The sequence below is a fragment of the Hylobates moloch genome, unplaced genomic scaffold (genome assembly GCF_009828535.3).
Source record: "Hylobates moloch isolate HMO894 unplaced genomic scaffold, HMol_V3 SCAFFOLD_3, whole genome shotgun sequence".
Taxonomy (NCBI): Eukaryota; Metazoa; Chordata; class Mammalia; order Primates; family Hylobatidae; genus Hylobates; species Hylobates moloch.
In genome coordinates this window covers 14,824,629-14,850,415 of record NW_026652278.1, presented here as the reverse complement: position 1 = coordinate 14,850,415, position 25,787 = coordinate 14,824,629, and the positions used below count along the sequence as shown (strand labels likewise).

Below are 25,787 nucleotides of genomic sequence, written 5' to 3'. Positions count from 1 at the left end.
GTGCCCAGATTTCATATTGTTCAAACACACATGCTCTACAATTTGTGGAGTTAACGCAATCATCACAAGGTCCTGAGGCGACATAAGCGACATAAATCCTCCTCAGCTTACGAGATGACAGGATTAAGAGATTAAAGACAGGCATAGGAAATCACAAGGGTATTGATTGGAGAAGTGGTAAGTGTCCATGAAATCTTCACAATTTATGTTTAGAGATTGCAGTAAAGACAGGCATAAGAAATTATAAAAGTATTAATTTGGGGAACTAATAAATGTCCATGAAATCTTCATAATCCACGTTCTTCTGCCATGGCCTCAGCCAGTCCCTCTGTTCAGGGTCCCTGACTTCCCACAACAGATTGGGTCAATGGTCATGGCAGGGAGGAGTCCCCACCCATACTGTAAACCTCAGAGGGCACAGCAGCATCAGCTAGCCTCGTCTGGTATGGGTCTTTGTGCATCCCTTGAGGCCTCATGCCAGGACAGAGTGCCCACCTGAAAGGTTCCCAGCCTCCCACAACTGGGCTGTGATCATGCCTGCCCCTGCTCACCCCCAAGGCTGCTGGGAGCCCTCAGCTAAATCTCCTCAGCAGGACCTCTCCAACCCTGCAGGCCTGAGTTCAGCCCCATACCCCAGCAGTTGCTCTATCCTCAAAATCCCCCACAGAAGCTTCCTGGTCATTTCCACTCCAATTTCCCTGGCTTTGTTTAGCCTTTGACACCTGTCCTGTCCAGGCTGTTCCCCACTGGGAGACCAGAGGAAGGGAGGAAAGGTCATATGGGAAAGACACCTGGGGACACAGTCCATCCCTGAATCAGAAGGTGGGGGGCCAGGTTCAGGGCTTTCTTCCTCCACTGACTCACCTCTTAGGATTCAGTTGCCTCATCTGTGCAATGAACATGAAAGTCACCAGCCCACCTAAAGGCAGAGGCTTGGGCAGATGAACTTCTGAAGGCATGTCCTACCCTCAAGCTCTAGAATAGATAGGTCTAATAGGTCACAAGTAGCACTAGGGATCTACAGGTGCTCGGGAAGGCTGCAGAGATAATCCTCCTCCTGGTTTCTGGGGCAGTGTTTGAGTCTCACCGATCAGTCACTGCAAATGGGCTCTGGGATAGGCGTTTCATCCCCATACCCCTTCCCTTCTCTCCCTTCTCTTTCCCTCCCCACTGCAGGATACTTCCTGCCCCTGCTAAGGTGGCTTCCCCCAGGACAAGGTAGGGACAGTCCAGCCTTACAGGAGTGCATGCTTGTCCTCCAGGTGAGGGCTGAGTTGCTCATACCTGGTATTCTCAGCTGCTGCCTTCACTGCAACTTTGATGATGTTGCTGCTACCTTGGTTCCAACACAATGGTCATTCATGGCCACAGGAGGATTGCTCCTTTCCAGAACAAGGTGGAAGATGACTGGCAGGCACAGGCATCTGTTCTCTGGCCTCTAAAGCCCTCAGTAAACCTAAGATTAAATAAGTAGCCTTTGTTGCCACTGCTAAGAGAGAGGGAGATGGGACCAGGGAAGCCTCAGAGGGAGACAGTCCATGGACAGTCCAGGTTGTAGAGGGGAACTGAGGGTGCTGACTCCAAACTCCTCCAGGCACTGCCTTCAGTCTGGGCACTCTCTGGGCTGTCAGCTGGGCAATCCCACCACCAGGAAGGTGAGCCTGGGGCATCAGGGGCTGCTGAGCCATGGGCTTGGGTCTGCCTGAGTTGGCACCACAGGGTCTACGGCATCTCTCTGGGCTGATGGCCTAGGCTGTGCAACCTCAGGCAACGTGCTTAACTTCTCTGAGCCTCACGTTTCCCAAATGTCAAATGCACCATTTGGATACAAAGATCTAGTTTTCAAACACTTTTAGCAGCAGATCCTCCAAAGGTAAAAGAGGTGACGGCAGAGCCTGATGAATTTGGGAGGTTCTAGGACAGTTGGGGCCTCACCCAAAGACCTACCTATGTGGTCATGTTCCCCCTCAAGGGCTGGCCGGCTGAATTGAAATATCTTACGTGTAAACTTTCACGTAAATATCTTACATGAAAAGTTAGCATAAACTCAAATTCTCAAGTGAATTGCTGGCAACTGACTTTCTGCTAGTAAAGTTTCTTAAGCAAGCATGAATTTCCCTTTAATAATCTAAATATTGTGCTTACCAAATCGAACAAGAAATCTGGTTACATAGACAAAATGGTCATTTGGCAAAGTAATTGGTGAGTTTTGTTAGAATGCAGAAATGTAGTCTCCACCCCAGACCCACTGAATCAGGCCCTGCCTTTTAACAAGATTCCCAGAGATCCCTACTGTCCTTCAAGTTTGAGAAGTGCTAAGTTAAAGCAATCATATTTGCATCACCCCGGCTCTGGAGAAATGGTCAGCATTCAGGCCCCCACTCCAGGGGTTCTCTGTTGGCCTGAGGTGAGGTCCATCCAGGTGCCCAGGTGTTGTGAAGTTCCCCAGGTGATGTCAGTGTGGATGCAGGGCCTGACTGCTGGGAGGGCCAGCAGCCACGCTTGTCTAAATGTCTTCATCTTCTCCCTCTTCTTTCATTCCCTTGGGGACCTTGAATTTCCAAGCTCTGGCAGATGCTCTCACTGGAGCCTGATTTCTGTCACCTAAAGCTGACAGTCACAAGCTGACAGCCACGGAGATGCATCCCTTTCAAAGCAACTGAGTGGCGTGTCAGTTCACACTTTGCATGGGGCTAACCGCTGGGAGGATAACAGTCGCAGAAGCGACCCAGTGGGGACAGAGGCAGGGCCAGCCTTCACTGACCACTTACTTCTTGGACCACGTCAGGGCAATTGGTCTGGGCAAGAGAGCCCTGTCCAAGCAGAGATCACAGGGCAGCTGGGGCAAGAGGGAGGCTGCTGGGGCTAGAAGAAGGGGCTGTAATGAGGACCAGGAGAAAGAGTAGGAGCTTAGAGTCTCCATCCCACCAGCTGGGACTCAAAGCCAAGATTCTGAATGCTCTTCAAGCTCTGCTTCTCAAGCTCCAGCCTACATCAGAATTACCTTGGGGCTTTTAAAAATACAGACTACATGACTACATGGCTGCCGCCGTGGCTGCTGTCGGCGCAGGGGAAACCCCCATCCCCGGACATCCCCGGATGAATTGATCCCGAAAGGCAAAGCCGTGAAGACTGAGGAGGAGCTTGGAGGAGACCCTGTCGGAGAGACTATGGGGCCTGACGGAGATGTTTCCAGAGAGGATCTGGTCCGTGGCTGGAGCCACTTTTGATCTCTTCCTCTTTGTGGCTCAAAAAATGTACAGGTTTTCCAGGGCAGCCTCGTGGACTGGGACCACTTCCTTTATGATCCTGGTTCTTCCCCTTGTCTTTGAGACTGAGAAGTTGCAAATGGAGCAACAGCAGCAAGTGCAGCAGCAGCAGCAGATACTTCTAGGGCCTAACACAGGGCTCTCAGGAGGAATGCCAGGGGCTCTACCTTCACTTCCTGGAAAGATCTAGATTGTTACTGCTATTTGAGCTGTCTCGGTGGGAGAAGTTTGAAATTCAATAGTGTTTGAACTGCTGATTATTTGGATTTTTTCTTTAACTTTGGCACATTGATCTATCTAAACCTAGTAGGGAGAATTCTCCCCACATTGTCTCATGGAAAGACTCAACTTGCAACTGTGCCCGCCACACTATCCTGACTTCTTTTCTTCTCGCTGATACCACAGTGCAGCCGTGCAGACAGTTATTCCAGCTCTAGCCACCGGTTTCACCAAATTGCTCCTAACTGGAAGATCTCACTTTCCCCTTGTGGGGTAGGAACGATGCCAGTGGGAGGGATGTGCCCCTGACCATTAACGACTGTTTATTTATTTATTTTTTAGAATAGAAGAGTTTTTCTAATGTTTTAGAATTTTTATGGTTTCAGGTCTTAGATTTAAGTCTTTGATCCATCTTGAGTTGCTTTTTGCATAAGGTGAGAGATGAGGATCCAGTTTCATTCTTCTACATGTGGCTTGCCAATTATCCCAGCACCATTTGTAGAATAGGGTGTCCTTTCCCTCACTTTGTTTTTGTTTGCTTGGTTGAAGATCAACTTATATCTGAGTTCTCTATTCTGTTCCATTGGCCTCTATGCCCATTTTTTACCAATACCATGCTGTTTTGGTGATTATGGCCTTACAGTATAGTTTGAAGTTGGCTAATGTGATGCCTCCAGATATGTTCTTTTTGCTTAGTCTTGCTTTGACTATGTGGACTCTTTTTTGGTTGCTTATGCATATTAGGATTGCTTTTTCTAGTTCTGTGAAGAATGATGGTGCTATTTTGAGGAGAATTTGCATTGAATTTGTAGAATGTTTTTGGCAGTATGGTTATTTTCACAATATTAATTCTACCCATTAATGAGCATGGGATGTGTGTCCATTTGTTTGTGTCAATGGAACAACATCATGTGTCAATTTCTTTCAGCAATGTTTTGTAGTTTTCCCTATAGAGGTCTTTTACCTCCTTGGTTAAGTATATTTCTTGATATTTTATTTTCTTGCAGCTATTGTAAAAAGGGTTGAGTTCTTGATTTGATTCTCAGCTTGGTCATTGTTGGTGTAAAACACAGCTACTGATTTGTGTATATTAATTTTGTATTTTGAAATTGGGCAGAATTCATTTACCAGTTTTAGGAGCTTTTTGGATGAGTCTTTAGGGTTTTCTAGGTATACAATCATGTCATCAGCAAACAGCAACAGTTTGACTTTGTCTTTACCCACTTGGATGCCCTTTCTTTCTCTTGTCTGTCTGTTCTGGCTAGGACTTCCAGTACTATGTTAAATAGAAGTGGTGAAAGTGGGCATCCTTGTCTTGTTCCAGTTCTCATTGGGAATGCTTTCAACTTTTCTTTATTCAGTATGATGTTGGCTGTGGGTTTGTCATAGATGGCTTTTATTACCTTAAGCTATGTCCCTTTTATGCCAATTTTGCTAACAGTTTCAATCATAAAGGGATGCTGGATTTTGTCAAATGCTTTTTCTGCATCTATTGAGATCATGTGATTTTTCTTTTTAATTGTGTTTATATGGTGTATCACATTTATTGACTTGCAGATGTTAAATCATCCCTACACCCTTGTTATGAAACCCACTTAATCATGGTGGATTATCCTTTTGATATGCTGTTGGATTCAGTTAGTATTTTTTTGAGGATTTTTGCATCTGTGATACAGATATTAGCCTGTGTTTTTCTTTTTTTGTTATATCCTTTCCTGGTTTTGGTATTAGGGTGATATTGGCTTCATAGAATGATTTAAGGAGGATTCCCTCTTTCTCTATCTCATGGAATAGTGTCAATAGCATTGGTACCAATTCTTCTTTGAATGCCTGATAGAATTCAGCTGTGAATCCATCTGCTCCTGGACTTTTTTTCTTGGTAACAATTATTTCAATCTCACTACTTGTTATTAGTCTGTTCAGAGTTTCTATTTCTTCCTGTTTAATCTACAAAGGTTGTGTATTTCCAGGAATTTATCCATCTCCTCTATGTTTTCTAGTTAATACGTGTAAAGGTGTTCATAGTAGCCTTGAATGATCTTTTGTATTTCTGTGGTATTGGTTGTAATATCTTCCTTTTTTTTTTAAATTATACTTTAAGTTCTGGGATACATGTGCAGAACGTACAGGTTTGTTACATAGGTATACATGTGCCATGGTGGTTTGCTGCACCCATCAACTCATCATCTACATTAGGTATTTCTCCTAATGCTATCCCTCCCCTATCCCCGCACCCTATGACAGGCCCTGGTGTGTGATGTTCCCCTCCCTGTGTCCATGTGTTCTCACTGTTAGACTCCCACTAATGAGTGAGAACATGCAATGTTTGGTTTTCTGTTCCTGTGTTACTTTGCTGAGAATGATGGTTTCCAACTTCATCCATATCCCTACAAAGGACATGAATGCATCCCTTTTTATGGCTGCATGGCATTCCATGATGTATATGTGCCACATTTTCTTTATCCAGTCTATCATTGATGGGCATTTGTGTTGGTTTCAAGTCTTTGCTATTGTGAATAGTGCTGCAATAAACATGTGTGTGCATGTATCTTTATAGTAGAATGATTTATAATCCTTTGGGTATATACCCAATAATGTCAGTGCTGGGTCAAATGGTATTTCTGGTTCTAGATCCTTGAGGAATCGCCACACTGTCTTCCACAATGTAGTAATTTACACTCCACCAACAGTGTAAAAGCGTTCCTATTTCTCCACATCCTCTCCAGCATCTGATGTTTCCTGATTTTTTAATGATCACCATTCTAATGGGCATGAGATGGTATCTCCTTGTGGTTTTGATTCACACATCTCTAATGACCAGTGATGAGCTTTTTTTCAAATGTTTGTTGGCCGCATAAATGTCTTCTTTTGAGAAGTGTCTGTTCATATCCTTTTCCCACTTTTTGATGGGTTTGTTTTTTTCTTGTAAATTTGTTTAAATTCTTTGTAGATTCTGGATATTAGCCCCTTGTCAGATGGATAGATTGCAAAAATTTTCTCCCATTCTGTAGGTTGCCTGTTCACTCTGATGATAGTTTCCTTTGCTATGCAGAAGCTCTGGTTTAATTAAATCCTGTTTGTCAATTTTGGCTTTTGTTGCCATTGCTTTTGGTGTTTTAGTCATGAAGTCTTTGCCCATGCCTTATGTCCTGAATGGTATTGCACAGGTTTTCTTCTAGGGTTTTTATGGTTTTAGGTCTTATGTTTAAGTCTTTAATCCATCTTGAGTTAATTTTTGTATAAGGTGTAAGGAAGGGGTCCAGTTTCAGTTTTCTGCATATGGCTAGCCAGTTTTCCCAACACCACTTATTAAATAGGGAATCCTTTCCCCATTGCTAGTTTTTGTCAGGGTTGTCAAAGATCAGATGGTTGTAGATGTGTGGCGTTATTTCTGAGGCCTCTGTTCTGTTCCATTGGTCTATATATCTGTTTTGGTACCAGTACCATGCTGTTTTGGTTACTGCAGCCTTGTAGTATAGTTTGAAGTCAGGTAGTGTGAGCTTTGTTCTTTTTGCTTAGGATTTTCTTGGCTTTATGGCTCTTTTTTTGTTCCATATGAAATTTAAAGTAGTTTTTTCTAATTCTGTGAAGAAAGTCAATGGTAGCTTCATGGGGATAGCATTGAATCTATAAATTACTTTGGGCAGTATGGCCATTTTCATGATATTGATTCTTCCTATCCATGAGCATGGAATGTTTTTCCATTTGTGTCCTCTCTTATTTCCTTCAGCAGTGGTTTGTAGTTCTTCTTGAAGAGGTCCTTCACATCCCTTGTAAGTTGGATTCCTAGGTATTTTATTCTCTTTGTAGCAATTGTGAATGGGAGTTCTCATGATTTGGCTCTCTATTATTGGTGTATAGGAATGCTTGTGATTTTTGCACATTGGTTTTGTATCCTGAGACTTTGCTGAAGTTGCTTGTCAGCTGAAGGAGATTTTGGGCTGAGAGATGGGATTTTCTAAATATACAATCATATCATCTGCAAATAGAGGCAATTTTACTTCCTCTCTTCCTATTTGAATAGCCTTTATTTCTTTCTCTTGCTTGATTGCCCTGGCCAGAACTCCCAATACTATGTTGAATAGGAGTGGTGAGAGACAGCATCCTTGTCTTGTGCCAATTTTCAAAGGGAAGGCTTCCAGCTTTTGCTTATTTAGTGTCATATTGGCTGTGGGTTTGTCATAAATAGTCCTTATTATTTTGAGATATGTTCCATCAATACCTAGTTTATTGAGTTTTTAGCTTGAGGGGCTGTTGAATTTTATAAAAGACCTTTTCTGTATCTATTGAGATAATCATGTGGTTTTTGTCATTGGTTCTTTTTATGTGATGGATTACGTTTATTGATTTGCATATGTTGAAGCAGCCTTGCATCCAGGGATGAAGCCAACTTGATCGTGGTAGATAAGCTTTTTGATGTGTTGCTGGATTCAGTTTGCCAGTATTTTATTGAGGATTTTTGCATTGATGTTCATCAGGGATATTGGCCTGAAATTTTCTTTTTTTTGTTGTTTCTCTGCCAGGTTTTGGTATCAGGATGATGCTGGCCTCATAAAATGAGTTAGGGATGAGTCCCTGTTTTTTGATTGTTTGGAATAGTTTCAGAAGGAATGGTACCAGCTCCTCTTTGTACCTCTGGTAGAATTCAGCTGTGAATCCATCTGGTCCTGGGCTGTTTTTGACTGGTAGGCTATTAATTGCTGCCTCAATTTCAGAACTTGTTATTGGTCTACTCAGGGATTTGACTTCTTCCTGGTTTAGTCTTGGGAGGGTGTATGTGTCCAGGAATTTATCCATTTCTTCCAGATTTTCTAGTTTATTTGCGTAGAGGTGTTTATATGTATTTTCTGATGGTAATTGGTATTTCTGTGGGATCAGTGGTGATATCCCCTTTATAATTTTTTATTGTGTCTATTTGATTCTTCTCTCTTTTCTTCTTTATTGGTCTTGCTAGCAGTCTATTTTGTTGATCTTTTCAAAACACCAGCTCCTGGATTCATTGATTTTTTTGAAGGATTTTTTTGCATCTCTATCTTCTTCAGTTCTGCTCTGGTCTTAGTTATTTCTTGTCTTCTGCTAGCTTTTGAATTTGTTTGCTCTTACATCTGTAGTTCTTTTAATTGTGATGTTAGGATGTTGATTTTAGATCTTTCCTGCTTTCTCTTGTGGGCATTTAGTGCTATAAATTTCCCTCTATACCCTGCTTTAAATGTGTTTCAGAGATTCTGGTATGTTGTGTCTTTGTTCTCATTAGTTTCAAAGAACCTATTCATTTCTGTCTTAATTTTGTTATTCACCCAGTAGTCATTCAGGAGCAGACTGTTCAGTTTCCATGTAGTTGTGTGGTTTTGAGTGAGTTTCTTAATCCTGAGTTCTAATTTGATTGCACCGTGGTCTGAGAGATTGTTTGTTATGATTTCTGTTCTTTTGCATTTGCTGAGGAGTGTTTTACTTCCAATGATGTGGTCAATTTTAGAATAAGTGCAATATGGCACTGAAAAGAAGGTATATTCTGTTGATTTGGGCTGGAGAGTTCTGTAGATGTCTATTAGCTCTGCTTGGTCCAGAGCTGAGTTCAAGTCCTGAATATGCTTGTTAATCTTCTGTCTCGTTGATCTGTCTAATATTGACAGTGGGGTGTTAAAGTCTCCCACAGTTATTGTGTGGGAGCCTAAGTCTCTTTGTAGGTCTCTAAGAACTTGCTTTATAAATCTGGGTGCTCCTGTATTGGGTGCGTGTATATTTAGGATCATTAGCTCTTCTTGTTGCATTGATCCCTTTACCATTATGTAATGCCTTTGTTTGTCTCTTTTTTTTTAATCTTTGTTGGTTTAAGGTCTGTTTTATCAGAGGCTAGGATTGCAACCCCTGCTTTTTTTTTTCTTTCCATTTGCTTGGTAAATATTCCTCCATCCCTTTATTTTGAGCCTATGTGTGTCTTTGCATGTGAGATGGGTCTCCTGAATACAGCTCACTGATGGGTCTTGACTCTTTATCCAGTTTGCCAGTCTGTGTCTTTTAATTGGGGCATTTAGCCCATTTACATTTAAGGTTGATATTGTTATGTGTGAATTTGATCCTGACATTATGATGCTAGCTGGTTATTTTGCCCATTAGTTGATGCAGTTTCTTCATAGTGCTGATGGTCTTTACAATTTGGTATGTTTTTGCAGTGGCTGGTACCAGTTTTTCCTTTCCATATTTAGTGCTTCCTTCAGGAGCTCTTGCAAGGCAAGCCTGGTGGTGACAGAATCTCTCAGCATTTGCTTGTCTGTAAAGGATTTTATTTCTCCTTTGCTTATGAAGCTTAGTTTGGCTGGATATGAAATTCTGGGTTGAAAATTCTTTTCTTTAAGAATGTTGAATATTGGCCCCTACTCTCTTCTGGCTTGTAGGGTTTCTGCAGAGAGATCTGCTGTTAGTCTGATGGGCCTCCCTTTGTGGGTAACCTGACCTTTCTCTCTGGCTGCCCTTAACATTTTTTCCTTCGTTTCAACCTTGGTGAATCTGAAAATTATGTGTCTTAGGGTTGCTCTTCTCGAGAAGTATCTTTGTGGTGGTCCCTTTATTTCCTGAATTTCAATGTTGGCCTGAATTGCTAGGCTGGCAAAGTTCTCCTGGATAATGTCCTGAAGAGTGCTTTCCAGCTTGGTTCCATTCTCCCTGTCACTTTCAGGTACACCAATCAAACATTGGTTTGGTCTTTTCACATAGTCCTATATTTCTTAGAGGCTTTGTTCATTCCTTGTCATTCTTTTTCTCTAATCTTGTCTTCACATTTTATTTCATTAAGTTGATCTTCAATCTCTGATAATCCTGTCTTCCACTTTGTCGATTTGGCTATTGATACTTGTGTATGCTTCACGAAGTTCTTCTGCTGTGTTTTTCAGCTCCATCAAGTAATTTATGTTCTTCTCTAAACTGGTTATTCTAGTTGGCAATTCCTCTAACCTTTTTTCAATGTTCTTAGCTTCCTTGCATTGGGTTAGAACATGCTCCTTTAGCTGAGAGGAGTTTGTTATTACCAGCCTTCTAAAGCCTGCTTCTGTCAATTCATCAAACTCATTCTCCATCCAGATTTGTTCCCTTGCTGGTGAGGAGTTGTGATCCTTTGGAGTAGAGGTGTTCTTCTTTTGGGAATTTTCAGTCTTTTGGTGCTGGTTTTTCCTCATCTTCGTGGATTTATCTAACTTTGGTCTTTGATGTTGGTGACCTTCGGATGGTGTTTTTGTGTGGATGTCCTTTTAGTTGATGTTGATACTGTTCCTTTCTGTTTGTTAGTTTTCCTTCTAATAGGCCCCTCTGCTGCAGGTCTGCTGGAGTTTGCTGGAGGTCCACTCCAGACCCTGTTTGCCTGGGTATCACTAGTGGAGGCTGCAGAACAGCAAAGATTGCTGCCTGTTCTTTCCTCTGGAAGCTTTGTCCCAGAGGGGCACCCACCAGATACCAGCTGGAGCTCTCCTGTATGAGGTGTCTGTTGACCCCAGCTGGGCGTTGTCTCCCAGTCAGGAGGCACAGGGTTTAGGGACCCACTTGAGGAGGCAGTCTGTCCCTTCGCAGAGCTTGAGCACTGTGCTGGGAGATTCAGTGCTCTCTTCAGAGCTGGCAGGCAGGAATGTTTAAGCCTGCTGAAGCTGCACCCACAGCTGCCCTTTCCCCCAGATGCTTTATCCCAGGGAGATGGGAGTTTTATCTATAGGTCCCTGACTGGGGCTTCTGCCTTTCTTTCAGAGATGCCCTGCCCAGAGAGGAGAAATCTAGAGAGGCAGTCAGGCTACAGCAGCTTTGCAGCACTGTGGTGGGCTCTGCCCAGTTTGAACTTCCTGGCAGCACTGTTTACACTGTGAGGGGAAAACCACCTACTCAAGCCTCAGTAATGGTGGACGCCCCTCCCTCTTCCAAGCTTGAGCGTCCCAGGTCGACTTCAGACTGCTGTTCTGGCAGTGAGAATTTCAAGCCAGTGGATCTTAGCTTGCTGGGCTCCATGGGGGTGGAATCCACTGAAGTAGACCAGGTGGCTCCCCTGGCTTTAGCCCCATTTCCAGGGGAGTGAACAGTTCTATCTTGCTGATGTTCCAGGCGTCACTGGGGTATGAAAAAAAGTAAATAAATAAACTCCTGCAGCTAGCTTGGTGTCTGCCCAAACAGCCACCCAGTTTTGTGCTTGAAACCCAGAGCCCTGGTGGTGTAGGCACCCAAGGGAATCTCCTGGTCTGCAGGTTGCAAAGAGCAAGGGAAAAGCATAGTATCTGGGACATAATGCACCATTCCTCACGGCACAGTCCCTCACAGCTTCCCTTGGCTAGGGGAGGGAGTTTCCCGAGCCTGTGCACTTCCCGGGTGAAGCAACGCCCCACCCTGCTTTGGCTTGCCCTCCATGGGCTGCACCCACTGTCTAACCAGTCCCAGTGAGATGAGCCGGGTACCTCAGTTGGAAATGCAGAAATCACCCACCTTCTGTGTTGATCTCACTGGGAGCTGCAGACCGGAGCTGTTCCTATTTGGCCATCTTGCCAGCCACCAAATCATCTGGCGTATCTTCACTTGGAAGGTGGGATGCACACCAACAGCCCATTTGGTTTCTAATTGAGCTTATTTGGATCTTCTCTCTTTTCTTGATTAATCTTGCTAATGATCTATCAATTGTATTGATCTTTTAAAACAACCAGCTTTTTGTTTCATTTATCTTTTGTATTGTTTTTTGTTTCTCTTTTTGCTAATAAATGATTGTTTGTTTGAAAAAATGCAGATTCCTGTCCCATACTAGACCTACAAATCAGATTTTGCAGGATGAGTTCTAGGTATCTACATTCTTTTCTTTTTTAAAATTTTTATATTTTTATTTTTGCATAAGCTATTGGGGTACAGGTGGTATTTGGTTACATGAATAAGTTCTTTAGTGGTGATTTGTGAGATGTTGGTGCACCCATCACCTAAGCTGTACGCACTGCACCAAATTTGTAGTCTTTTATCCCTTGTCCCCCTCCCACTCTTCCCCTCAAGTCCCCAAAGTCAATTATATCATTCTTATTCCTTTATGTCCTCATAGCTTAACTCCCACATATCAGTGAGAACATATATTGTTTGATATTCCTGAGTTACTTCACTTAGAATAATAGTCTCCAATCTCATTCGGGTCACTGCAAATGCTGTTAATTCATTCCTTTTTATGGCTGAGTAGTATTCCATCATGTATATATATACCAAAATCTTGATCCACTTGTTGATTGATGGGCATTTGGGTTGGTTCCACGATTTTGCAGTTGTGAATTATGCTGCTATAAATGTGTGTACAAGTATCTTTTTCAAATAATAACTTCTTTTCCTCTGGGTAGATAGCCAGTAGTGGGATTGCTGGATCAAATGGTAGTTCTACTTTTAGTTCTTTAAGGAATCTCCACACTGTTTTCCATAGCAGCTGTACTAGTTTACATTCCCACCAGCAGGGTAGAGGTGTTCTCTGATCACCACATCCATGCCAACATCTACTGTTTTTTGATAGCTTATGGCCATTCTTGCAGGAGTAACTTGGTATTGCATTGTGGTTTTGATTTGTATTTCCCTGATCATTAGTGACGTTGAGCATATTTTCATGTTTATTGGCCACTGTATATCTTCTTTTGAGAATTGTCTATTCATGTCCTTAGCCCACTTTTTGACGGGATTGTTTTTTTCTTACTGATTTGAGTTCATTGTAGATTCTGGATATTAGTCCTTTGTCAGATTAGTATAGATTGTGAGGATTTGCTCCCATTCTGTGGGTTGTCTGTTTACTCTGCTGACTGTTCCTTTTGCTGTGCAAAAACTTTTTAGTTTAATTAGCTCCTATTTCTTTGTTTTTATTGCATATGCTTTTGGGTTCTTGGTCATGAAATCCTTGCTTAAGCCAATGTCTAGAAAGATTTTTCCAATGTTATCTTCTAGGGTTTTTATAGTTTCACGTCTTAGGTTTAAGTCCTTAATCTATCTTGAGTTGATTTTTGTATAAGGTGAGAGATGAGGATCCAGTTTCATTCTTCTACTTGTGGCTAGCCAATTATCCCAGCACCATTTGTTGAAAAGGGTGTCCTTTCTCCACTTTATTTTTGTTTGTTTTGTTGAAGATCAGTTGGCTGTAAGTATTTGGGTTTATTTCTGGGTTCTCTATTCTGTTCCATTGGTCTATGTGCCTATTTTTATACCAATACCATGCTGTTTTGGTGACTATGGCCTTATAGTATAGTTTGAAATCAGGTAGTGTGATGTCTCTAGACTTGTTCATTTTGCTTTGTCTTGCTTTGGCTATGTGGGCTCTTTTTTGGTTCCATATGAATTTTGAATTGTTTTTTTCTAACTCTATGAAGAATGCTGGTATTTTGATGGGGATTGCATTGAATTTGTATATTGCTTTTGGCAGTATGGTCAGTTTCACAACATTGATTCCACCCATCCATGAGCATAGGATGTGTTTCCATTTGTTTGTGTCATCTATGATTTCTTTCAGTGGTGTTTTATAGTTTTCCTTGTAGAGGTCTTTCAACTCCTTTGTTGGGTATATTCCTAAGTTTTTTTTGGTTTTGGTTTTGGTGGTGGTAGTGTTGTTGTTGTTTTGCAGCTATTGTAAAGGGGGTTGAGTTCTTGATTTGATTCTCCATGCAGTCGCTGTTGGTGTATAGAAGAGCTACTGATTTGTGTACATTAATCTTGTATCCAGAAACTTTGCTGAATTCTTTTATCAGTTCTAGGAGCTTTCTGGAGGAGTCCTTAGGGTTTTCAAGGTAAACGATCATATTGTCAACAAACAGGAACAGTTTGACTTCCTCTTTACCAATTTGGATGCCCTTTCTTTCTCTTGTCTGATTGCTGTGGCTAGGACTTCCAGTACAATGTTGAAGAGGAGTGGTGAGAGTGGGCATCCTTGTCTTGTTCCCGTTCTCAAAGGGAATTCTTTCAACTTTTCCCTATTCAGTATTATGCTGGCTGTGGGTTTGTCATAGATGGCTTTTATTGCCTTAAGATATGTCCCTTGTATGTCAATTTTGCTGAGGGTTTTAATCACAAAGGGATGCTGGATTTTGTCAAATGTGTTTTCTACATCTATTGAGATGATCATGTGATTTTTGTTTTTAATTCTGCTTATGTGGTATATCACATTTATTGACTTGCATATGTTAAACCATCCCTGCATCCCTGGTATGAAACCCACTTGATCATAGTGGATTATCTTTTTGATACGTTGTTGGATGTGGTTAGCTAGTATTTTGTTAAGGATTTTAGCATCTATGTTCATCAAGGATATCAGTCTGTAGTTTTCTTTTTTGGTTGTGTCCTTTCCTGGTTTTGGTATTAGGGTGATGCTGGCTTCACAGAATGAATTAGGGAGGGTTCTTTCTTTCTCTATCTTGTGGAAAGGTGTCAAAAGGATTGGTACCAATTCTTTGAATGTTTGGTAGAATTCTGCTGTGAATCCATCTGGTCTTGGACTTTTTTGTTGTTGGTAATTTTTTACTTACCATTTCAATCTCAGTGCTTGTTATTGGTCTGTTCAGGGTATCTAGTTCTCCCTGATTTAAGCTAGGAGTGTTGTATTTTTCTAGGAATTTGTCCATCTCTTCTAGGTTTTCTAGTTTATGTGCATAAAGGTGTTCACAGTAGCCTTGAATGATCTTTTGTATTTCAGTGGTGTCAGTTGTAATATCTCCTGTTTCTTTTCTCAGTGAGGTTATTTGGACTTTCTCCCTTCTTTTCTTGGTTAGTCTTGCTAATAGTCTATACATTTTATTTATCTTTTCAAAGAACCACTTTTTGGTTTCATTTATCTTTGTATTTATTTTGTTTCATTTTCATTTAGTTCTTCTCTGATCTTGGTTATTTCTTTTCTTCTGCTGGGTTTGGGTTTGGGTTAGGGTTTGGTTTGTTCTTGTTTCTCTAGTTCCTTGAAGTGTGACTTTGGATTGTCTGTCTGTGCTCTTTCAGACTTTTTGATGTAGGCATTTAGGGCTATGAACTTTTTCCTCTTAGCACCGCCTTAGTTGTATCCCAGAGGTTTTGATAGGTTGTGTCATTATTGTAATTCAGTTTGAAGAATTAATTTCCATCTTGATTTTGTTTTTGACCCAATGCTCATTCAGGAACAGGTTATTTAATTTCCATAGATTTGCCTGGTTTTGAAGGTTCCTTTTGGAGTTGATTTACGGTTTTATTCCACTGTGGTCTGAAAGAGTGCTTGATATAATTTCAATTTTCTTAAATTTATTAAAGCTCATTTTATGGCCTATCATATGGTCTATCTTGGAGAAAGTTCCATATGTTGTTGAATAGAATGTATATTCTGCAGTTGTTGGATGAAATGTTCTGTGTATATCTGTTAAGTTCCTTTGTTCCAAGGTATAGTTTAAATCCATTGTTTCTCTGTTGACTTTCTGTCTTGATGACCTGTCTAGTGCCGTCAGTGGAGTATTGAAATCCCCCACTACCATTGTGTTGCTATCTCATTTCTTAGGTCTATACATACACCTAACACTGGGAGCTCCAGTGTTAGGTGTATATATATGTTTAGGATTGTGATATTTTCCTGTTGGACAAGGCCTTTTACCATTATGTAATGTCCCTCTTTGTCTCTTTTAACTGCTGTTGCTTTAGTTTGTTTTGTCTAAGTATAGCTACCCCTGCTTGCTTTTGGTGTCTATTTGCACGAATTGCCTTTTTCCACCCCTTTAAGTTTATGTGAGTCCTTATGTGTTAGGTGAGTCTCCTGAAGGCAGCAGACAGTTCTTATCCATTCTGAGGTTCTGTATTTAGGCCATTTACATTCAATGTTAGTATTGAAATGTGAGGTACTGTTGCATTCATCATGCTCTTTATTGCCTGTGTACTTTGGGTTTTTTGTTCTTGCTTTTTATTTTTTTATTTTTTTTCTTTTATTTATTTTTTATTATACTTTAGGTTTTAGGGTACATGTGCACAATGTGCAGGTTTGTTACATATGTATCCATGTGCCATGTTGATTTCCTGCACCCATTAACTCGTCATTTAGCATTAGGTTTATCTCCTAATGCTGTCCCTCTCCCCTCCCCCAACCCCACAACAGTCCCCGGAGTGTGATCTTCCCCTTCCTGTGTCCATGAGTTCTCATTGTTCAATTCCCACCTATGAGTGAGAACATGCAGTGTTTGGTTTTTTGTCCTTGCGATAGTTTACTGAGAATGATGTTTTTCAGTTTCATCCATGTCCCTACAAAGGATATGAACTCATCATTTTTTATGGCTGCATAGTATTCCATGGTGTATATGTGCCACATTTTCTTAATCCAGTCTATCGTTGTTGGACATTTGGGTTGGTTCCAACTCTTTGCTATTGTGGATAGTGCCGCAATAAACATACGTGTGCATGTGTCTTTATAGCAGCATGATTTATAGTCCTTTGGGTATATACCCAGTAATGGGATGCCTGGGTCAAATGGTATTTCTAGTTCTAGATCCCTGAGGAATTGCCACACTGACTTCCACAATGGTTGAACTAGTTTACAGTCCCACCAACAGTGTAAAAGTGTTCCTATTTCTCCACATCCTCTCCAGTACCTGTTGTTTCCTGATTTTTTTAATGATGGCCATTCTAACTGGTGTGAGATGGTATCTCACTGTGGTTTTGATTTGCATTTCTCTGATGGCCAGTGATGATGAGCATTTCTTCATGTGTTTTTTGGCTGCATAAATGTCTTCTTTTGAGAAGTGTCTGTTCATGTCCTTTGCCCACTTTTTGATGGGGTTGTTTGTTTTTTTCTTGTAAATTTGTTTGAGTTCATTGTAGATTCTGGATATTAGCCCTTTGTCAGATGAGTAGGTTGCAAAAATTTTCTCCCATTCTGTAGGTTGCCTGTTCACTCTGATGGTAGTTTCTTTTGCTGTGCAGAAGCTCTTTAGTTTAATTAGATCCCATTTGTCAATTTTGGCTTTTGTTGCCATTGCTTTTGGTGTTTTAGACATGAAGTCCTTGCCCATGCCTACGTCCTGAGTGGTATTGCCTAGGTTTTCTTGTAGGATTTTAATGGTTTTAGGTCTAACATTTAAGTCTTTAATCCATCTTGAATTAATTTTTGTATAAGGTGTAAGGAAGGGATCCAGCTTTTTAATTTGTATTTTTGTTTTATAGTTCCTGTGTGATTTATGCTTTAAAGAGGCTCTGTTTTGATGTGTTTCCAGGATTTCTTTCAAGATTTAGAGCTCCTTTTAGCAGTTCTTATAGTGGTGGCTTGGTAATGGCAAATTCCCTCAGCATTTGTTTGTCTAAAAATGACTGTATATTTCCTTCATAATATGATGTTTAGTTTCACTGGATACAAAATTCTTGGCTGATAATTGTTTTGTTTGAGGAGGCTAAAGATAGGGCCCCAATCCCTTCTAGCTTGTTGGGTTTCTGCTGAGAAATCTCTGTTAATCTGATAGATTTTCCTTTATAGGTTACCTGGTGCTTCTGTCTCACAGCTCGTAAGATTATTTCCTTCGTCTTAACTTTGGATAACCTGATGACAATGTGCTTAGGCAAATATCTTTTTGCAATGAATTTCCCAGGTGTTCTTTGTGTTTCTTGTATCGCACATCTAGGTCTCTAGCAAGGCCAAGGAAGTTTTCTTCAATTATTCTCCCAAATATGTTTTCCAAGCTTTTAAAATTGTCTTTTTCCTCAGGGATGTTGATTATTCTTAGGTTTGGTTATTTAACATAATCTCAGACTTCTTGGAGGCTTTGTTCATATTTTCTTATTCTTTTTTCTTTGTCCTTGTTGGATTGGGTTAATTTGAAGACCTTGTCTTCGAGCTCTGAATTTCTTTCTTCTACTTGTTCAATTCTATTGCTGAGACTTTCCAGAGCATTTTGCATTTCTAAAAATGTGCCCAAAGTTTTCTTAATTTTTCATCGTTTTTTCTTTAAGCTATCTATTTCCTTGAATATTTCTTCCTTCACTTCCTATATCATTTTTTGGGGATTTCCTTGCATTGGGCTTTGCCTTTCTCTGGTCCCTCCCTAATTAGCTTAATAACTAACCTATGGAATTCTTTTTCAGGTAAATCAGGGATTTCTTCTTGGTTTGGATCCACTGCTGGTGAACTAATGTGATTTTTAGGGGGCACTGACAAGCCTTGTTTTGTCATATTACCAGAGTTGGTTTTCTGGTTCCTTCTCATTTGAGTAGGCCCTGTCAGAGGGAAGGTCTAGGGCTGAAGGCTGCTGTTCAGATTTTTTTGTACCATGGGGTGTTCCTTTGCTGTAGACTCTCTCCCTTTTCCTGTGGATGTGGCTTCCTGTGAGCTGAACTGCAGTGATTGTTATCTCTCTTTTGGGTCTAGCCACCCAGCGAGTCTACTGGGCTCTGGGCTGGTAGTGGGGGTTGTCTGCACACAGTCCTGTGATGTGAACTGTCTAAGGGTCTCTCAGCCACCAGTGCCTGTTCTGGTGGAGGTGGCAGAGAGTGCAATGGACTCCGTGAGGGTCCTTAGCTTTGGTGGTTTAATGCTCTATTTTTGTGCTGGTTGGCCTCCTGCCAGGAGATGAAGCTTTCCAGAAAGCATCAGCTGTAGTAGTGTGGAGAGGGACTGGCAGTGGGTGAGGCCCTAGAACTCCCAAGATTATATGCCCTTTGTCTTTCCCTACCAAGGTGGATAGGGAAGGACCATCAGGTGGGGTGGGGATAGGCGTGTCTAAGCTCAGACTCTCCTTGGGCAGGTCTTGCTGCAGCTGCTGTGGGAGACGGGAGTGAGATTCCCAGGTCACTGGAGTTGTGTACCTCAGAGGATTATGGCTGCCTCTGCTGAGTGATGCAGGTTGTCAGGAAAGTGGGGGAAAGCCAGCAGTCACAGGCCTCACCCAGCTCCCACACAAACTGAAGGGCCGGTCTCACTCCCACCGTGCCCCCCACCCCGGCAATAGCCCTGAGTCTATTTCTAAGCAGAGGGCAAGACGGGCTTGAAAACTTGCCCAAGGCTTTCTGCCTCCCAGCTGGGAAAGAAAAGGACTTTAGTTCTTCCCCTGCCTGTGAAGTCTGCAAGCAGGATTCACACCCTCCCCCCAGTTCTGGCCTGGAGGCTTCTCACCGGGTTCAAATGGTTACAAAGTTCAGCCAAAGAATTCCTTCACCCTGTGGAGTTTTACCCCGTGCTCCTCTGGCCACCCTCCTGATGGATCCCTGTGGTGCCAGCAGGGATGAGCTGCTTGGGGACCCAGCAAGCTCCCAGGGCCTTTCTGTTGCTTCCTCTACCCCTGTATTTCACTTGGCTCGGTTCTCTAACTTAATTTAGCTCCAAGTAAAGTTGGAAACTTCTCCTGCCAACAAATCTTCAGCTTCTCCAGTGGAGGAGTTGTGTTTGGGAAAGGAGAGTCTCCCTTTCCCACTTCTACAGTTGGGGCACTCTCAGTATTTGCAGTGTCTCCATGGGTCCTGCAGGAGCAGTCTGCTTCCTTCAGAAGGTCTGTGGGTCCTCTCAGGATTGCTGGTTTGTTCTTGCAGTCAATCTGGAGCTAAAATTCAGTGCAAGCCTCCGCATGCTGCTCTTTCCGGAGCTGCAATCTAGTCCTGCCTCCCATCCGCCACAATTCTAAAATCTGTTTGTTTTAATTTAATTTAGTTCTGCTCTGATCTTATTTCTTTTCTTCTGCTGGGTTTGGGTTTGGTTGTTTCTCTAGTTCCCTGAGGTGTGACCTTAGATTTTCTATTTTTGCTCTTTCAAACTCTTTGATGTGGGTATTTAATGCTATAAACTTTCCTCTTAGCACTGCTTTTGCTGTATCCCAGAGTTTTGATAGATTGTGTCACTATCACTGTTCAGTTCAAAGAATTTTTAAATTTCCATCTTCACTTCATTGTTGATACAATGATCATTCAGGTGCAGGTTATTTAATTTCCATGTATTTGCATGGTTTTGAGGGTTCCTTTTAGAAGTTATTCCCAATTCCACTGTGGAGAGAATACTTGATATAATTCAATTTTCTTAAATGTGTTGAGACTTGTTTTGTGGCCTATCATATGGTCTATCTTGGAGAATGTTCCATGTGCTGAAGAAAAGAATGTATATACTGCAGTTGTTGGGTAGAATGTTCTGCAAATATCTGTTAATTCCATTTATTCTAGGGTATATAAAGACCATTGTTTCTTTGTTAACGTTCTGTCTTAATGACCTGCCTAGTGCTGTCGGTGGGGTACTGAAGTCCCCCATTATTATTGTGTTGCTCTCTACCTCATTTCTTAGGTCTATTAGCAATTGTTTTAAAAATCTGGGAGCTCCAGCCAGGCACAGTGGCTCACGTCTTTAATCCCAGCACTTTAGGAGGCCAAGGCGGGCAGATCACAAGGTCAGGAGATCAAGACCATCCTGGCTAACATAGTGAAATCCCATCTCTACTAAAAATACAAAAAATTAGCTGGGCGTGGTGGCAGGCACCTATAATCCCAGCTATTCGGGAGGCTGAGGCAGGAGAATCACTTGAACCCGGGAGGTGGAGGTTGTAGTGAGCCGAGATCATGCCACCGCACTCCAACCTGGGTGACAGCGCGACTCTGTCTCAAAAAAAAAAAAAAATTAAATTAAAAAATAAAAATTTAGGAGCTCCAGGGTTAGGTGCATATATACTTAGGAATGTGATATTATCCTGTTGCACTAGTCTTTTTATAATTATATAATGTTCTTCTTTGTCTTTTTTAACTGCTGTTGCTGTAAAGTTTGTTTTGTCTGATACAAGAATAGCTACGTTCACTTTTGGTGTTCATTTGCATGGAATATCTTTTTCCACCCCTTTATCTTAAGTTTATGTGAATCCTTATGTGTCAGGTGAGTCTTTTGAAGACAGCAGATACTTGGTGAATTCTCATCCATTCTGCCATTCTGTATCTTTTAAGTGGAGCATTTACACCATTTACATTCAATATTAGTATTGAGATGTGAGGTACTTTTCTATTCATCATGCTATTTGTTGCCTGAATACTTTGGATTTTTTTTTCATTATGTTATGTTTTATAGGGCCTGTAAGATTTATGCTTTAAGGAGATTCTACTTTGGTGTATTTTGAGGATTTCTTTCAAGAGTTAGAGCTCCTTTTAGCAGTTCTTGTAGTGCTGGGTTGGTGGGGGCAAATTCTGTCAGCATTTGTATCTTTCCTTCCTTTATGAAGCTTAGTTTCACTGGATACAAAATTCTTGGCTAATAATTGTTTTGTTTCAGGAGGCTAAAGATAGGACCCCAATCCCTTCTAACTCGTAGGGTTTTTGCTGTGAAGTCCGCTGTGATCTGATAGGTTTTCCTTTATAAATTACCTGGTGCTTTTGCCTCACAGCTCTTAAGATTCTTTCCATCATCTCGACTTTAGATAACTTGATGACTATGTGCCTAGGTGATGATCTTTTTGCAATGAATTTCCCAGGTGTACTTTAAGCTTCTTGTATTTGGATGTCTAGATCTCTAACAAGGCCAGGGAAGTTTTCCGCAATTATTCCCTTAAATATGATTTCCAAACTCTTAGGTTTCTCTTCTTAGGAACACCACATATTCTTAGGTTTGGCTGTTTAACATAATCCCAAATTTCTTGGAGGCCTTGTTCATTTTTTAATTATTCTTTTTTCTTTGTCTGATTGGATTAAATCAAAAGTCTTCTTTGAGCTCTGAAGTTCTTTCTTCTACTTGTTGGATTCTATTGCTGACACTTTCCAGTGCATTTTGCATTTCTTTAAGTAGAGTCCATTTCCAGAAGTTGTGATTATTTATGCTACCTATTTCACTGGAGATTTTTCCACTCATATTCTGTGTCTTTTTTTTTTTTTAAATTTAAGTTGGACTTCACCCTTCTCTGGTGCCTCCTTGATTAGTTTAATAATTGACCTTCTGAATTCTTTTTCTGGCAATTCAGAGATTTCTTCTTGGTTTGGACCCATTGCTGGTGAGCTAGTGTGATCTTTTGGGGGTGTTAAAGAACACTATTTTGTCGTATTACCAGAATTGTTTTTCTGGTTCCTTCTCATTTGGGTAAGACTGTGTCAGAGGGAAAATCTGGAATTCAAGGGCTGTTGTTCAGATTCTTTTGTCCTACAGAGTGCTCTCTTGATGTGGTGTTCTCCCCCTTCCCCTAGGGATGGGGCTTCCTGAGAGCCAAGCTGCAGTGATTGTTATTTCTCTTCTGGATCTAGCCACCCAGCAGTGCTACTGGGTTCTGGGCTGGTACTGGGGAGTGTCTGCAAAGAGTCCCGTGACGTGATCCGTCTTCAGGTCGGATATAGCCATGGATATACAAACACTTGCTCCAGTGAAGGTAGCCAGGAAGTGAAGCAGGCTCTGAAGATCCTTGGCTTTATTTTTGTTTAGTGTGCTGGTTTTATGTTGGTTGGCCTCCAGCCAGGAGGTAGTGCTTTCAAGAGCTCATCAGCTGTGGTTTATGGGGAGGATACAAGCTTGCCCTAGGGTCACCTTTGGATAAGTATTCAGGTTTCTCAGGCGGTAGGCAGGGCTGTAGAGCTCCCAAGAGTTTATGTTCTTTATCTTTGGCTACCAGGGCAGGTAGAGAAAGACCATCAGATTGGGGCAGGGTTAGGTGTGTCTGAGCTCAGACCCTCCCTGAGCAGGGCTTGCTGTGGCTGCTATGGGAGATGGGGTGTGGTTCCTAGGCCAATGGAATGATGTTCCCAGGGCAATTCTGGCTGCCTCTGCTGCATCACACACGTTGCCAGGGAAGCGGGGGAGAGCCAGCAGCCACATGCCTCATCCAGCTCCCACGCAGCCCGCAGCCCAAAAGGCTGGTCTCATTCCCACTGTGTCCCCCCACCAGCACTGAATTTATTTCCAGGCAGCCAATGAGCAGGGCTGAGAACTTGCCCCAGGCCACAAACCCGTCAGCTGAGAAAGCAAGCAGACTGTGGATTCTCTCGGCTTTCCTGGTATGTTCCTGTGGTAGTTCTTGGAGGTTCATGATGTGAGTCTCCACACACTGCTCTGTCTGTCTGGGTGGGAGCTGCAAGTTAATCCTGCCTCCTCTCTGCCATTTCCCCCCCGACCTCCAACCTGAAAGTTTAATAACACACACTGTTGGTGGGGTTTTGGGTAGACAGGCCCTCCTGTACATAGCAGCGGGAGTCTAAATTGATTGATATTGCTTCTAAGGAGGGCAATTTGGCAATCACAAGCCAAATCTTAGATCCATATGTTATTTTACTCTAAGATTCCACTTTTGGGAATTAATCCTAGAGATCAACTGGCTCATGTTCCACATGGCATATACATAGGATTTTCATTACAGGATACCTACATTGGCCAAAGATTAGAAACCACCTAAATGGTCATTAATAGGGCACTAGTTGAACGGACTACTATGCAGCTGAGAAAAAGAATGACATGCTCCCTGCACTGCAGGGAAGAAATGTCCAAGCAAAGTGAAGGACAGTCTATAGAGGGGGATAAGTTAGGATTTACATTCGTATTTGCACATTGTATTTACATAAGTATAATCTGGAAGGATACAAGAAGCTATTTAACGTGATTGGTTACCTGTGGGCAAAAGAAAGGTAAGATTCTGGACAGGTGAGAGACAGAGGTAGGATGAGAATTTTCCCTATATACTTTTTTATACTTTTAACATTTGAAACTATGTGAATGATTTCTGTACAAAATATTTTTTTAATATTATTATACTTTAAGTTTTAGGGTACATGTGCACAATGTGCAGGTTTGTTACATATGTATACACGTGCCATGTTGGTGTGCTGCACCCATTAACTCATCATTTAGCATTAGGTATATCTCCTAATGCTATCCCTCCCCCCTCCCCCGACCCCACAACAATCCCCAGTGATGTTCCCCTTCCTGTGTCCAAATGTCCTCATTGTACAAAAGATTAAATTAAAAATAATGTAGCAAATCACCCTGGAGATGCAGTGTGAACATCTACCCACAGATTTGCAGGCAGGGGCCTCATCTTCCAACAGTTGATAACATCTCTCTTATCCTTTGATTGCTGAGCAGTAGAAACTGATTGCTATTGATCAATTTCTTCCACTTTCTCCTGTGTCAAGGTTCTGCAGACTTCTCAGCAGACCTCTAATTGTCCCTGGTCCAGATAGTAACTCAAGTCCCAGATCATCTCTACCTTGAGTTCCAGAGAATCATTCTAGACAAGGAATCAGGAAGTCTGATTCTCTCACTGGGCTGCTATGTAATCCTGGGCTAGTCACTTTTCTGCTCTGAGCTTCAGTTTCTCCATTTGTATGTGAAAAGACCTCACTTTGAGATTCTGTTCTCTGGACTACAGGTCTCCCAGAAAAGAGATGGGGAAATGGAAATGACCAGACACTGCCTGTACTCACCTGTCCTGAGCATGGGGTGGGGGTTCATGAAGTCTAATGTAATTTTAATTAAATATTTCAATGTGCCTGGTGCTATGGACCTCATGATAGTCTCTGTTCTGAATGGCAGCTAAGAATCCTTCAATGGAAAGGGAGAGATGGGAGGAGCCTGAGTTGGAAAAACCTGCTCTGGGGAACACGTGTCTCCTGGCACCCCAGGGAGGGTGTTCTGCATCTCCGTTTGAGCTCGGCCAGAGGGAGCAGATTCTGGGGTTCCGGGGGGAGGATGGAAGCATCAGATTAGGCCCCTGTGAGTACTAAGGTAGCCCCACTAGCAAGAGCCTGAATCATGCCAGGGAGACCTAGAATCCTTACCAGGCATGGCTGAGAAGCCACGCCCTCCTCTCTGCAGGAGCCAGACCACCACCCTCCTTGCTGGTTTTCCTGACTCTGGCAGCCTTTCTCAGAGGGCAGCTGCAGGTGGTGATGAGCTCTTCCCTTGCAATTTCACCTGCCTGGGCCTGATGGGAGGTTTTTGGAAGACCGTTCATCCCTCGTGTTCCACAAGCTGAGGTGGTGGCATTTACCTCTCTGCCAACACTGTCAGCCTCCCAGGGGACTGGCACCAGAAGGGTGGGGTATGACTGATACTGGAGCCCTGGATCTCTACTTGGAAGCTTTAGAGACCCCCATTGGTTGCAAGGATGGTACCTGGCACAAAACAGACCCTGAAGAAATAATTTTTGCACGAACAACTAACTCAATGGCTGTGAGCTCTAGAGTGGGAGCACATGGGTTGGCATCTATGCTTGCTGGCTGTGTGACATTGGACCAAGGCCTAACCTTGCTGAGCCTCACAGAGCCACTTGGGAGGGTGAAATGAGATCATGCCTGCAAACAGAGAGCTTCACATCATGCTCAAGAGAGGGTGGCTGCTGTCATGAGGATGAGGAGGAGGATTCCACTTGGGAAGACTGGTTCCCACCCAGCTGCTTTGGCATCGCT

General features: G+C 42.2%; 1 pseudogene; it reads left to right on the top strand.

Annotated features, from left to right (window-relative positions):
* Positions 1-3,039: 3,039 nt before the first annotated feature.
* Positions 3,040-3,481, top strand: LOC116478418 (mitochondrial import receptor subunit TOM22 homolog; annotated as a pseudogene).
* Positions 3,482-25,787: the final 22,306 nt, after the last annotated feature.